The sequence below is a fragment of the Salarias fasciatus genome, chromosome 7 (assembly GCF_902148845.1).
Source record: "Salarias fasciatus chromosome 7, fSalaFa1.1, whole genome shotgun sequence".
Taxonomy (NCBI): Eukaryota; Metazoa; Chordata; class Actinopteri; order Blenniiformes; family Blenniidae; genus Salarias; species Salarias fasciatus.
This window is the reverse complement of record NC_043751.1, coordinates 27,159,821-27,173,425: the sequence shown is the minus strand read 5'-3', so window position 1 is coordinate 27,173,425 and position 13,605 is coordinate 27,159,821. Positions and strand designations below refer to the sequence as shown.

Here is a 13,605-nt window from a genome sequence, read left to right as displayed (position 1 = left end):
CACGAATGTTCAAATCAGATTTCATAATGATAAATCCAGTTGTCACAACATTTCAGCCAAAACCACAAATGTGAAAACTTCATGTTGTTGCTGGGAAAACATTCTGAGGAATATGTTTGTAAGGCTATTGGGACACATTAATGAGAAAAAGTCTGCATGACAGTCATTCCAGACTGCAGTGTTTCAGGGCTGCGCTTATTTAGCAGTAACATCTCTCTTTATAGATCCGTCTGAGATTCCACAGACCGTATTGTTAACCAAATGACAGACATGCCCTCTGAATGTCCCTCACATTCAATGTAATCCACCTTTTCTGACCATTAGAAATGTATATTCAGCTCCGTTCATCAAGACCAGCTACAACACACTCATATTAGATCTACAATTTTCAACTGTACACTCCTCTTCCTACTCTACTGAAAGGGACAGTATTCTCATTATAGTCTCCTCTTTCGCAGGCAGTAATATCAGTCACGGGGATGAAATGTAAATTTAACAGGATCAACCATCATATCTGTCCTAATAAAGTTAATATAGTGGGAGAGTAAAAACATCTTAGAAACAACATCATATGAAGCGGTTAATTGCATCTAAATCCATGTAATCACTTGATCCACTAAACAACATGACATTTACTCCAGTTTAACGGACAATGTTCCACCGGCATGAAGGGGTCATGTGCTGCATGTTAACTTTATTACTGACGGTAATAATGGTTTTATTTTCCTCACATTAGTGGCCTCGTCAAATAAGCCATTAAATGCATCATCATCTCCTTTTCTCAACTTATTTGTTTCTGTTCCATTGTTTCTCCAGAATCACATAGTCAAATAATTCTACTTCTCTGAGTCCGCCATGTTCTCCTGTTCTCACTTCACACACACGTGAAGCTCAGGTGGTGGAGAGGATTGTCATCCAGTCCTAAGGTTGACGGTTCAATTCTCCATCGTTCCCTATCCAGGTGTTAAAGCAGAGGTGTCAAACATAAGGCCCATGGGCCAAAACAGGTTCACGAGAGCCTCCAATCTGGCCCTCTAAAGCAAGAAAAAATTTTAAAGAGTATCGGACAAAACATGCGAAATGTACTTTGAAGTGACGCTGGAGTTTTTGGCACATGGACTCTAAGACGCCGTCCTTTATGTGGCTTCAGTTTTGTGCATTAAAAAGTAGAAGGTGAGTGTGAAAGATGAGGGACTTCAAAAGGCAGAAATCCTGACCTGACTGAAGTTGATGATGAACTTTTGGACTCCTGTGGTTTTGAGGCTTGACTCAGACTCGTGGCTGAGCTGAAGGCGTTTTGAAAATTTGTCGCTTGTGGCTTCATGTGAGTCACCGAGCTTGAGGACGTGCACCGCTCCTCTATCTGTGTGCTTCTGTGATCCGTGTTACTTTCCACGTCTGCCACAGCGTGCGATTGTGGAGCTCATATCAAACTCCGAGCGGTGACTCCGAACAATGCGCGCTTGTGACGACGGCAGAATTTTAATTGCGCTCTGCTTCTGGCTGCCAAGGTGTCCTTTCTGTCACTGTGTTGTTTCTCTTTGACCCCATTTTCAGACTCTTTCTCTCCGCCAGCTCCGTCCTTGCCGGGTTCAGACTGTTTCCCCACCAGCAAGCAATCAGTAGTCTGTAAACACAGTTTCAGCAAAGCTTTTCATTAACTATAGACAACACACAGCTCAGCGGCAGTTTGCACAATGACCTCAAAAGCTCAGTGCGACTCAATCGCACATATTGCTGATAGATATCTGCGGGCGGATTTTATCCATCCAGCAATCAAAAACTTGAGCTGATCACGTGCGACAGCGTAAGCTAAGATGTTTTCTCAATCTCCGTGAAATCTCGACCTCGGCGAGACCTTGACTCTCCGCCGTGAAACACAACAGCATTAAAATTTCATCGTCTTGGCTTTAAGATTGCGTTCTGGCTGCAGCCCACACGGGAAGATGTTGACGCAGTCCTCACTCCGGCAGGATGAGCTCATGCTTTGAGTCAAGCCTTGGACGCAACACAAAGTGGTCGTGATGATGGTCAAGATCCCCAGAGTGCACAGCGAGTCTGTGCACACATGCAATCCGTGGACGAACACCAAGCAACTGAGACATTCCAACAACACATGTACTACATCCATGAACAGAGCAAGCTTTATACACGGGAAGACACTGAGGAATCCTCATTGTTTGTCTCCGCTGTGATCGGAGCTGCGACCGAACACAAGCGGCTCTTGTCTCACAGAAACTTATGTTTCAACACAGCATTTAAAGGTGTCAACGTTCAGTACAACCCATCTGTTTCATGAGTTTCAGAGACCTTAAAGGAACCCCGCATAGAGTTCAGTCCTGACTCTTTCTGAGCTGGCTGTCAGGAAGTGGTGAGTCAGGCTCTAATAACGCTACAGTATGTGATTACAAGTCGTAGGTGGCAGGAGAATCCAGATATTCAGAGTTTATAGACACAGTGGGCTGCATGGCAGCCTGGTTGTTTGCACGTTTGCCTTATAGACAGAAAAATCCTTGGAGTCGCCTTTCCGTTTGGAGTTTGCATGTTCTCCTTGGATGGTGTGGTTTTTCTGTTTGGATGGATGGACGGAGAGCACACTGGAGAGGAAAAAAAAACCAGTCTTTTCTTTGCACATCCTTGTTTTAAACATCTAATTACACACAGTGCAGGAGAAGGCGTATCGACGTCTTCAGGTTAATGGTGCAGCTGAGAAGCGACAGCATGGACGGAGCCGTCAACGACCCTCCAGACAGTGTTTCTGCCTCGACCCATTACCGGACTCTAATAGCTACAAATTGATCTCCTTCCAGTTAAACAGGAGGATCACACTCCGGAGGAGATTCTCACTCCTTCTCTGCCACTACATGTCGTGTGACATGTTGTTCTTTCTCCGCCATTCTTCCACTTACCTCTCCAAATTCTCACAGTCCCTCTTATCAAACCAGATCTAAGCCCTCTATGTGTATGTTCTTTTTTTTGTTCTTCTTCTTCTTCTCAAAGCGACAAGCACAGAACGATCGTCTGCAGCTGTTCAAATATTGTGACATGTGATCCCCGACTGGCACAAAGAGCGACCGAGGCACAAAAAGCCGAGAGACCAGGCAGCTCATGGTCGAGGCCTGTCGTTTACATATCGGCGTCTTTATCCGGCACTCTGCTCCACTTCATGCAGAGCTGCTCTGTGAGAAATACCTCCGCAAAAGTTTATCGGCCACACTAATTTGAAGAAAACGTCAGGAAATCAGAGGGAAAGCATTGAATAAACACGACGCCGAGCAGAACAGAACCCTTATCAAAGGAAGGCGGAGTGATTAAATGTCTTATCTTGGATTTGAACAGGGCTTCTTTTGTTGGGCTGTTTGCCCTGCTGTGTCGCTCCTTGACTGAAAGCCGTTTACTCATCCCACTGTGAACGCTCCTGTTCCTGACACTTTGCAGCGTGGAAAACCACACCGACGAACGGGCGTCGAGCCGGAGGACCCAAGGCTTCTGGAGCTCTCCTCACATACGCTTTAAGTTCCTGTCAGAACTTACATATGACGCCGATTCAATCGCACCAAATGATGAAAACTTTTAGCCCTAAGACAGCTGGATGTGTGGTCGGTACGATTAGCAATTAGGAATCTCAGGGGTGGACTTGATGTTGGACCTCGGTTTTAAAGTGTAGCTCTGAAAAAGCCGAACTTTCCTGAAACGAAAAAGCAAAAAAAAAAATGATGCGTTTTCACTATTGAGCTCGTGTAAATGAGGCTGAAATCTTGTGAGGAGAAAAACAGCTCTTCATTTGTGTGTGTTTATAGTGACAATGCATTGTCAGCTGATTGGAGGACGGATCAACACAGCTTTCATCCCATCATTCACAGTGAAAGAGAAAAGGAGTCACGTCACAGTTCAGCTATTCTCGATAATCCCAAAGCTGAGGAATGATCTCATTGAAAAGGCTTTGTTTGGGGGACGTCACGTCCAATTTTCCTCCCAGCCCGACGACGCTCTGCAGGCTGGGCGCCTCCTGAAGCATGAAGCGAGCAAATAACAGTAGATTAAACTGGCCTCTCCAGCATTTAGTGTGTGGATACATTGGCTGTTTTTCACTCAGAGAGACTTTCAGCCAGAAAATCAGCAGCGCGGAAAATAAAGTGAACCCCAGTGACGTTCAGGAGAACATCGTGGTGTCTGTCTTCATCAAAAACACATTTCAAATGATCTGAAAGTATGATCACTGAAAAAAATGACACAAACATCAATTTCATGGATATTCTGCCAAACAGAGGTGAGACTTTTATAAATATTCATTATCTTCTATACAGCTTAATCCAGCGTAGATGTCGTGGCGCTGAGGCGGATCCCAAGATGAAGACAGGCAAAATGCAGCCTGTTATTTTTACGTAATTAGCATTTGATAAAGAAATAACATGATACGTAAAGAGAGATGGGAAAGAAGTGGATGAAAGTTCATTTAAGTTCGTAAAGGTGAGTCGGGTTAAAGCCCAGTGGAGCCACACAGTTTTAATGACTCTGTCAGAGTCATTGGAGATGAAGAATTATTTCATACCACCCTGTTTTTATTGAAATTATCTAACTTGAGCAGACTTGACACTCCTTCTGTTCATTGCTCTTCCATCCTGGTGCAAACACAAAGACACACACATTCAGAGGGTGGTTTAAAAAAACCACCAGTTAGTCACAAATACAGAAACTATTCTCTCAAAAGGATCCATGAAGTTTTTATTTTATTCTTGAAGATGTAATCTCCTCAGAGGAACTCCCCTGATCTGAGACCTGAACAAGAAATATTCTCGCTGTAACCACTACGCCGAGCAAGACAGTCATGAATATGTAAATGTGGCTGTGACTAATCCTCAGTCCATGATCCAGAGAGTCCGTCCACCCATAACTGTACAGAGGACTCGAGCTTAAAGTGAGGGAAGCAACGAGAATGTATTTCTACCATTCAGAGACAAGGCAACTCACAAAGATGAAAACAAAGCAAAACAAAGACTTTAAAGGGAAATAAATCAGTTAGAAACTTTATCAAGATAAAAGTCTGTAGGACAGTAAACTGTGACTTGAATTTGAAAGGTAAGGGAAAATGTTTTGAAGCCGAGTTAAATGGACGATACGTCATGTGACTCCGTGGATTTCTGTGAGACTGAAGTCTGAGTTTGTTTCTATCAGCTTTCATCAGCTCTGATTTGTGACCTCTCGTCTTTGTCCTCCGCTCCTTCTAATCTGGCTCGACTGCACAGCTTGTCATTAACGGAGGAAGGTAAAGTCGTCTATTATCACCGGTAAAAAAGAGCGTTTCCGCCGAGTAATTTCAGCCTTTGGGATTGTATTGAGAAGAGAAATCCCCCTGCAGATGAAGCTGTGGTCTCTCAGGCTGCCGCAGCTGCAGGAGATGGATGCTGGGGAACATAATTGCAGAGCGTTTGTCATGTATACAAGCTGGATCTCACCCAAAGGAACAACACTCATTTCAGCCGGAGGCGGCGTCCCGTAACTGTCTGATCCAGTGAGGGCGTGGAGCGACTCACAGTCCTGCAGTCAGCGGTTCTGTGGCATCGCTTTGAGGGTCGCCGGGGTCACTGAGCACCGTCAGCAGCGCTGGAACTGGTTATTAACACACTGCTGCTTTCACAACTATTACTATTTTTAATTAGCGGGTTTCCATAAGCAGAACTTTCTGCAGAGCTGCTTTCTGGGGTGTCAAACATAAGGCAGCTGGGTCAAAACCGACACGCAAGAGTCTCCAAACTACCAAGCAGAGGGTAAAAATTTCAAAACATGGATCTTTTTATGCTGCACCTTTTCATGACACTGTTGTACCCATTCAAGATAACACTGGGCGCCTGTGGCCTCTGAACTCGACACACTTAACTGTCTGAAACATTAATATTAACCTGCATCTTGAACCTTCATAGCAGAAAGATAATGATTAATAAAGGAGTTCAGCAGGTCAATGATGCTTTGAAGAAAATAACAGAAGTTTCCAGTATTGTAATAAAATATTTGAGACAATTGTTTGAGTTAACACTTCATTTGAAAAGTGCTGAAAGCAACCAATCAGTCATGTAATAATACATATTTAATAGCAGATAATCACAGTGCTCATGTTCATTCTTTGATTCATTCACTTTCGATTACAACTATAATTTTTACAACTATTTTAATATATTAGTGGCAAGTTATAATAGTGTCAACATTATTTTAATACATTTCAGATGGCTTTTAAAGGTGAATAGATCTTTTGTTTGTTTATTTATGATGCCCAATTGGAGAAATATGGGTCATTTTGCTCAGTTTTCATCATATCGAAATGGCAAAGGGAGTTTATTACAATATTTCCAAGTCACATAATTAGCTTTATATATAGTTTCTAATGAGAGACACTTAATGAAATCCAAAGTCACACAATCACACAAGTAAATGTATTTAACATAAGATACATTACTTTGACAGAATATTGTTCTATGAAAGGATTCATAATTTCAAGGAATCCATAAGTTAATTTATATGAGTAACAGTCGTTTATTTTTGAATGCAGTTTTAAGAAATGCATTTTAACAAATGTTCAACCTCCATCTTTTCATCATGACTTTCTCCTCATGGAATGGAATGGAGCGCATTCGTTCAAGACAAATAATTACTGAAGCCAGGAAAACAGTCACTACATGTGATTTCTTGATAAAACTGTGTTCTAAATTTATTCAACTAAGAAAACTTTTTTTTCTTTTGATTATTTTCATGTTCAGTGAATGGAAAAGTGATTCCAATGCTACATTATTTATACCAACTGAAAACGGCTCTTCATAAAAGCAATCATTCATTTCATTCCGCATTCTGAGAGCTCAAATATTGTATTTACAACCGAGCTGAACCTGTAAGCCGGCGCTTTATGAGCAGCGGCTCCGCACTGTAGCCTAAAGTGAACCCGCTGTCCTGTCGGTTGACGGGAGAGAGAAACAAGAAAATCTGCCCAGGGCAACAGAGAGAGAGAGAAAAAACACACACACGCAGAGGCGGGCCACACCCAGACGACCCAACCACACTCCCTGAACTCATCCAGGGAAAAGAAGATTCCCACAATCCATGTGGCAGGTTGACCCGAGCTCAACCGGCCCGCAGACACGTGGATTATAAAAATGAACATTATTCTGGGCTCAATCCGTCCTGCGGGCTGCTCCGTTCAGATCAGCGCTGAACCTGCATGAGTGCCCAGCCGGAATCCTCCACCCCCCCTCCAGCCTCCGGAACGCCGCTGAGCTCTGCTGAGGTGAAGCGGTCCGGGCCGAGGATACAGACTAACGCCACGGATCTAAAAGAATTTAGATATTTCTACATCTGAATTCAAAAACAACACAACGGATGAATATGACAAGATTCATGACAATTTCACCAATCATCCTGGATACTTTACTAGAGGGTTTGAAGGCAAGTGATCGCCTACGGCTGAATGCGATCGGCCGGCGTAGCGCTCAGCTGGGATCGGCTCCAGCGCCCCGTCACTCTAACCTGGATTGATCAATACGGATCGATGAGATTAACGTATTTATCTAATCTCTATGGATGGATGCTGAATTTGTTTCTCCTCGGGGAGCTTTAGCGTAGCCCGTCTGACAGCCGATGCCGCTGAGAGCCGGATGAGAAACCAGAGACAGAGAGAACTGAAATGCTATCTGGACTCGAACCTGATCTCATTGCACGGACCATGAATCTCATGTCGATTCTTCATCCTGCAGATTCCACTGTAATGTCAACATCCTTCAACAACGCCTCAGTGCAGCGGCATCAAACATTAAAGCCCACACACACACAGAAAGCCAGGGTGCTTTCGATGTGACTGGACAGTGCTAACCACTACGCCACCATGCAGGCATGATTTCAGCAGAAAACACTTCTCGCTGTCAGGCGGTCCAAACGGCCAATCTCCATCAGAAAGAGCACAAAACATTCCCGTCATGGTTTTGGTCTGTGAGCCTCACTGTCGCGTCATTCAGAACGAATTCAAACAGAGAGACTGACTCAGGAGTCGGAAAACACGGCCATGTGGCGTCCATGTGTGCAGCTCAGACCTCAACGCCGAGTTCCTGTTTTATTCAGTAGCAAGATGTTATTTTGGAGACTAGAACCAGGTCAGAGGCGTCTCCAGCGGTCACAGTCGAATCCTTCACCCACTTGATTTTCAGACTGGTAAGAAGGTCTTGTTGTCCTTCAGCATGTCCTCAAATTACCCAAAGATCACATTAATCTGCACCTGAGTCGAGTCCCGAAGAGGCAGAAAAAGTCTTGACTAACTTGGATCTCGACCTGATGAGCTAATGGACATTATTTATAGCCAATCTACCAACACAAGCCCAAATGGAGAGTTAAACATTGATCTAAACTGTGGAATAAGGTCAATACAATCAATGCCTCCTCTGATTTCCCTTGAAGACAAACATTTTATGCAAACGATTTCACTAAACTGCAACTTCCAGCACAGCAGGAAGGAAACAGCCAAGAAGAGCTGAACTCTCCGAGGTTGCTGTAGTTTTGCATCGTGCTCTTGTTTTATGAAATGTGGTTATTTGTAAAGTGAAGTATGACTGCTCCCTCCTGCTGTAGTAGTAGGAGGAAAAAAAGGATGGATAAATGAGTTACTTTAATCTATTGTCATCTGTGATCCACCAAAGAGCATTCAGACCAGACAAAGCACTGCCGAGTCCATCTGCTGACCAAAACAAGCTATTAGAGAAACAGTAGCGTAATCGGATTACCTGCCGATTATCAGGCGGGACGGTTCACAACCAAAACACCAAATCTGAGCCTTTTCCAGACCAGCTTTAAAGGCTCGTGTCTTATTTTCTGCTCATAACTGAAGTTCGTTACTTCTTTTGTTGATTAAAAACACCTGGAGAGCAGCTGAATCCAGAAACAATGTGAAAATATAACCACCCTGAATCTGAACCTCCATCCCCTGTGTTTTCGGGGAGGTGTTTCATTCTGTGACGATCTTCCTGTTTGTCTTCATCTGCGCTTCTCCAACACAAGCGGCTGCATGTTTGCTGCTCCTGCAGCGGAGCTGAGAGCATCCAGAGGCCTGCGGGCCAGCAGTGCGGAGATCCAGTGTCTGCCAGCGGGGATTATGGCTGCCAGAGGATCAGCTGTGGTGCACTGGGCAGCTCTGTCAAGGTAAACAAGGCGCCAGGGCCGCCGCCGCTTTGGCGTGAAAATGGACAAACTGCATGGAAATGGGATGAAAAAGGCAAACGAGTCGCCTCTCGTGAAGCACAACAAAAGCGTCTAACAGGGAAACTTGTGTGGCGAGGAGGACGACACTCGGCAGCAGCTGACAGGCAGGATCAGTGTGTGAAGTCCGAGGAGAGGGCAGCTGCCGAGCAAACGGGCCGCTCTCTTATGAATGACAGCTATTCACACCCCCCCCCCCCTCTAGAACATCACATGAGCGCTGCCTCCTGCCTCCTACTCCACACACAATATCACAGTGTCTTCTGCTACAGTGGAGCCTGGTGGGGAGGCCGAGAGCGAGCGAGCGAGCGAGGGAGGGGCAGATAACCTGCTCTGTGACCTCCAGGACAAAGAGTTTTGAATGAGGGGGCGTGACCTGACCTGCGTGTGAAGCTGCAAACTTTCTGGGTTCTGAACTGAATGTAGCTCAGCAGCGTGTTCTTCCTCTAACCTTCACTCCTCCCTGCTGTTATGAAAACAGACGCCGCTGGAGGTCCGTGGCTCTTCCCTCTCACGTCAGACGTCAACGTGAGCTTCTCCTCAGCCTCGGCGTCAGACGGAGAAAGCGACCCAGTTACAGGGAGAATATAACCTGCTCTGGCGGAGTGGGAGCAGGAGGATGGAGGGAGTGTTTAGGAAACCAGTTGGATGTGAGTGGAGAGAAGAACAACAATCAGGACTGGAAAGAGAGTGAAGGAGCCGGTGACTGATGCATCCTTTAAATGAAGAATCCACACCAGACTCTGCCACAGAGGGAACGGGGACGCCGCTCGGTGCCAGCTGGCCCGCCGCTGGATACTGCAGGAGATGCTGCAGTGTCTCCCTCCTCAGCCAACCCTGCTGCCATTGATCCACACTGAAGGCAGCGGCGGCAGCAGCAGCACTGATGCATGCAGGGAATTGCGTAATAAGAGAAGGAGCCATGCCGGTAAACAAGGAGGGCGAGGAGCAGAACATCCTCCCACAGCCCAACGCCTCGGCAGCGCCGGCCGCAGCTGCCACCACGCCGGGGGACAGTCCAGTTCCGCCTGACACCTCAGGCAGCAGCACATGCTTCACCGAATCAAGAGTCCAGGCTGCACACACACACACACACTCACACACACCTCAGCAGGACCCAAACATCACACATGTGCCAGGCTTACAAACACTAACAGACTGGGAAACTGCTGAGAAACTGCCGACTGCATCTATGAACTCCTGATATGTGACTCTTATCACAGGAAACACACACACACACACACACACACACACACACACACACACACACACACACACACACACACACACACACACACAGAGCTACAACCAAGTGAAGGTGAGATCTTTCTACTCACAGGTGGGTTGGGGATCAGTGAAGAGGAGAGAAATCCTCCTCTGTCATCCGTCAGAGGGGTTTCTCCTTCGCTCGCTCATCCAGGCTGAACAGATCTGCAGTGCTGAAACTCTGTCAGTGTGCTAATGCCTGGACCTGCCTCTTCCTCCTCCTCCTCCTCCTCCTCCTCCCCTCCTCCCTCTCCTCCTCCCTCCCTCAGTTTCCTCCAAGGTCAGTGGGTAGAGCTGGCTGTGACTCCTCCTCCAGGCAGTAATTACCATCATGATCCAGATTAACTCCTGGTTGTGCTCTTGTTGTGCCGAGCCGGGCCGAGCCAGGCCAGGCCAGACCAGGCCAGACTCCGGCCTGCTGAGTCGAGACGGGACAACACACAGACGGGATTAGAGAGGGGAAGCCGGGAGGGGCGGTTCAGGTTTAGACCTCACAAGGAGGGAAGAGAGCCGAGACGCATGTCAAAATGACACAACATGCACAGTAACCTTACATGTTTTAATCATGTGATTCAACCTGTTTCAGTCTTGCAAAATATTAATTTTCAACGTTTTTTACATGTCATTTAATTAGTTCCCATTTGAAAACAAATTCTACTGAATTTGACCACGAAGTGAAAGAAAACAATTCATAAAATCAGCTTTAAAACCTGCAGGATAATAAAATATCTTCATTTCTGAATGAAAAACAAACTGATGTGCTGCAGTTCTGTGTGTGTGTGTGTGTGTGTGTGTGTGTGTGTGTGTGTGTGTGTGTGTGTGTGTGTGTGTGTGTGTGTGTGTGTGTGTACTTGCTGAGTTGTGCTCCCCCCTGCAGAGGCTCTTGAGGAGCTTTGCAGAGCATTCAGCTGCATCACTCAGCGGCTCCAGATCCTGTGATGAGATTAGAGGTAGGAGAGTCTGATGGGATGAGATCGAAGCAGGAAATACTCTCAGGAAATACTCTCAACCCTCATCATGAACCACTCTGCAGCTCTAGTATAGACGTAAATAGTGGTTTGTGGGTTTTTTTTCATGTTAACTTCGTTACGAAATTTTATCGATTAAAAACAAGCATTTTTCCCAACTATAAAGACTTAATGATTAAAGAGAAAAGAAATAAAACTGATTATTTCACATAAACGATGCAGTCATTGGAGAAAATAAAGCCTTTTACCTGAATTTTTTGAAAAATTGATCCGTCATCAGGCAGCAGTGAAGCGCTGTTGGTTTTCTTATGATGTGCTGACACCGTGTGGCGGGTTTTGGTAACTGCAACTCATGAGAACAGCACCGTGCTGCAGTGGTTAACACTTTAGCTTTTCTCTCTGAAGTTTGCATGTTTTCCCATATCTACAGGAAGGAAGGGGACATTTGGCCTCATGTTTCTAAATTACTCACTGCTTTTAAAGCGCATTATCAATCAGATAACATCCGATCGGGATTCAGGCATCAGGATTATGTGCATAGCAGAAGTGTTGAACTGCACTCTGACTGGGTCAGACCAGCAAAATGGAAACATATCCTGTAATTCAAGATTCTTCAACCTAAATTTAGATTTGTTAAGTTTAGATTCAGGGGCTATCAGTTTCATTCTGAGTGGACCACACTGGTAAAATAGAGCCATAATAACCTTTAAGTTAGTTTATTACTTAAAGGAATACTTCGAAGATTTTGGACCCACGCCCTATCCCGATCATTTACAAAGTGAGATAAGCTCATAAATATCTTTTTTTGAGTCCGCTCGTCCAGTGGCTGGATCCCAGCTGTTAGCATCATAGTTAGCTTAGCTCAACTGCTGGCGGTGAAGAGGAAACAGAGCCGGACTGACGAAAGTGGACAAAATACTCCTTCCAGTGGTCCAGGGGACGGCGTATTAGCACGTGAAGTAAATTCAAATAGTTATAAAACATTTTAAAAGACGTGTTTTCTTTTCAATCCGTTAAAGTAACGTTTTGATACACACAGACCTGCGCATGCGCAGTCCTCCGCGGAAGGATATACCGGAGCACAGCAGTAGAAGCCATAGACTCAGCCGCTGTGCGCCGGTATATCCTTCCGCGGCGCACTATGCTTGTGCAGATCTGTCTGTATCAAAACGCGATTTTAATAGATTGAAAAGATAACACATCTTTTAAAATGTTTTATAACCATTCGGATTTACTTCACGTGCTACTACGCCGTCCCCTGGACCATTGGAAGGAGTATTTTGTCCACTTTTGTCAGTCCGGCTCTGTTTCCTCTTCACCTCCAGTAGCTGAGCTAAGCTAACTACGATGCTAACAGCTGGGATCCAGCCACTGGACAAACGGACACAAAAAAGGTATTTATGAGCTTATCTCACTTTGTAAATGATCGGGATAGGGCGTGGGTCCAAAATTTTCGGAGTATTCTTTTAAACAATGTTTTTAATCGTGATGAAAATATCAAACACTTTCACAAAGAGAGCACTGTCTCAACATAAAGACAATTTTAATGGAAACTTCTGGTGCAACATAGAGTGAAGTGTCCCAAAAAAAGAGAAAAAAAACCTGCATCAAAAGTGTGTATCAGATAAGACCTGTGTTTGCTCTGAAATGTTTAGTTTCCTTGGTTTGGCCACATTGAAGCCTTGAGCGGGTCGGTTTTGGCCCACGGGCCTCATGATTTACACCGACACCCAAATGCAAATCTTTCATCAGTAAGTTTTGATCTGAAATGCAAAGATGTGTGTGTGTTTCTCTCATTCAAATAAAACCAAATCAAACAAGTCAAAGGATTTTTTTTTCTTTTGTAATTTTAAGGGTTTTTAAAACAGCATGAGCAAAAACAAACAAATCAAAGAAATACAATAATCAAACATGCAACGAGAATCAAATGTGAAGTTGGGCCAGCCAACAGATCAATCAATACAAAGTAAACCGAGAAGAGAATTAACAAAAAACCCGAGGATGAGCCGGTGTAGTTACAGCACAGGGCCAGCAGGTGGAGCCATACAGTGTGACATTGATGAAGTGTTGGAGAGTAATCAAAGAGAGGGGGAGAGCTTCAGAGTGCCACCATGCTGAAGTGGTTCAGGTGAGTCCAGAAAGG

General features: G+C 45.0%; 1 protein-coding gene across 16 annotated transcripts in view; it reads right to left on the bottom strand.

The window, feature by feature from the left end:
* The window catches only part of mical3a (microtubule associated monooxygenase, calponin and LIM domain containing 3a), an 80,565-nt gene extending 69,882 nt beyond the window's left edge, over positions 1-10,683 (bottom strand). For 10 of the 16 annotated variants that reach the window (XM_030095506.1, XM_030095510.1, XM_030095509.1 and 7 more), the window contains exon 1: positions 10,566-10,682. The gene's annotated coding sequence lies outside the window, so the exon portion shown is untranslated. Of the gene's footprint in view, positions 1-10,565 lie in introns of all 16 variants that reach the window. The other 6 variants (XM_030095499.1, XM_030095497.1, XM_030095502.1 and 3 more) reach the window with 2 other exon arrangements.
* Positions 10,684-13,605: the final 2,922 nt, after the last annotated feature.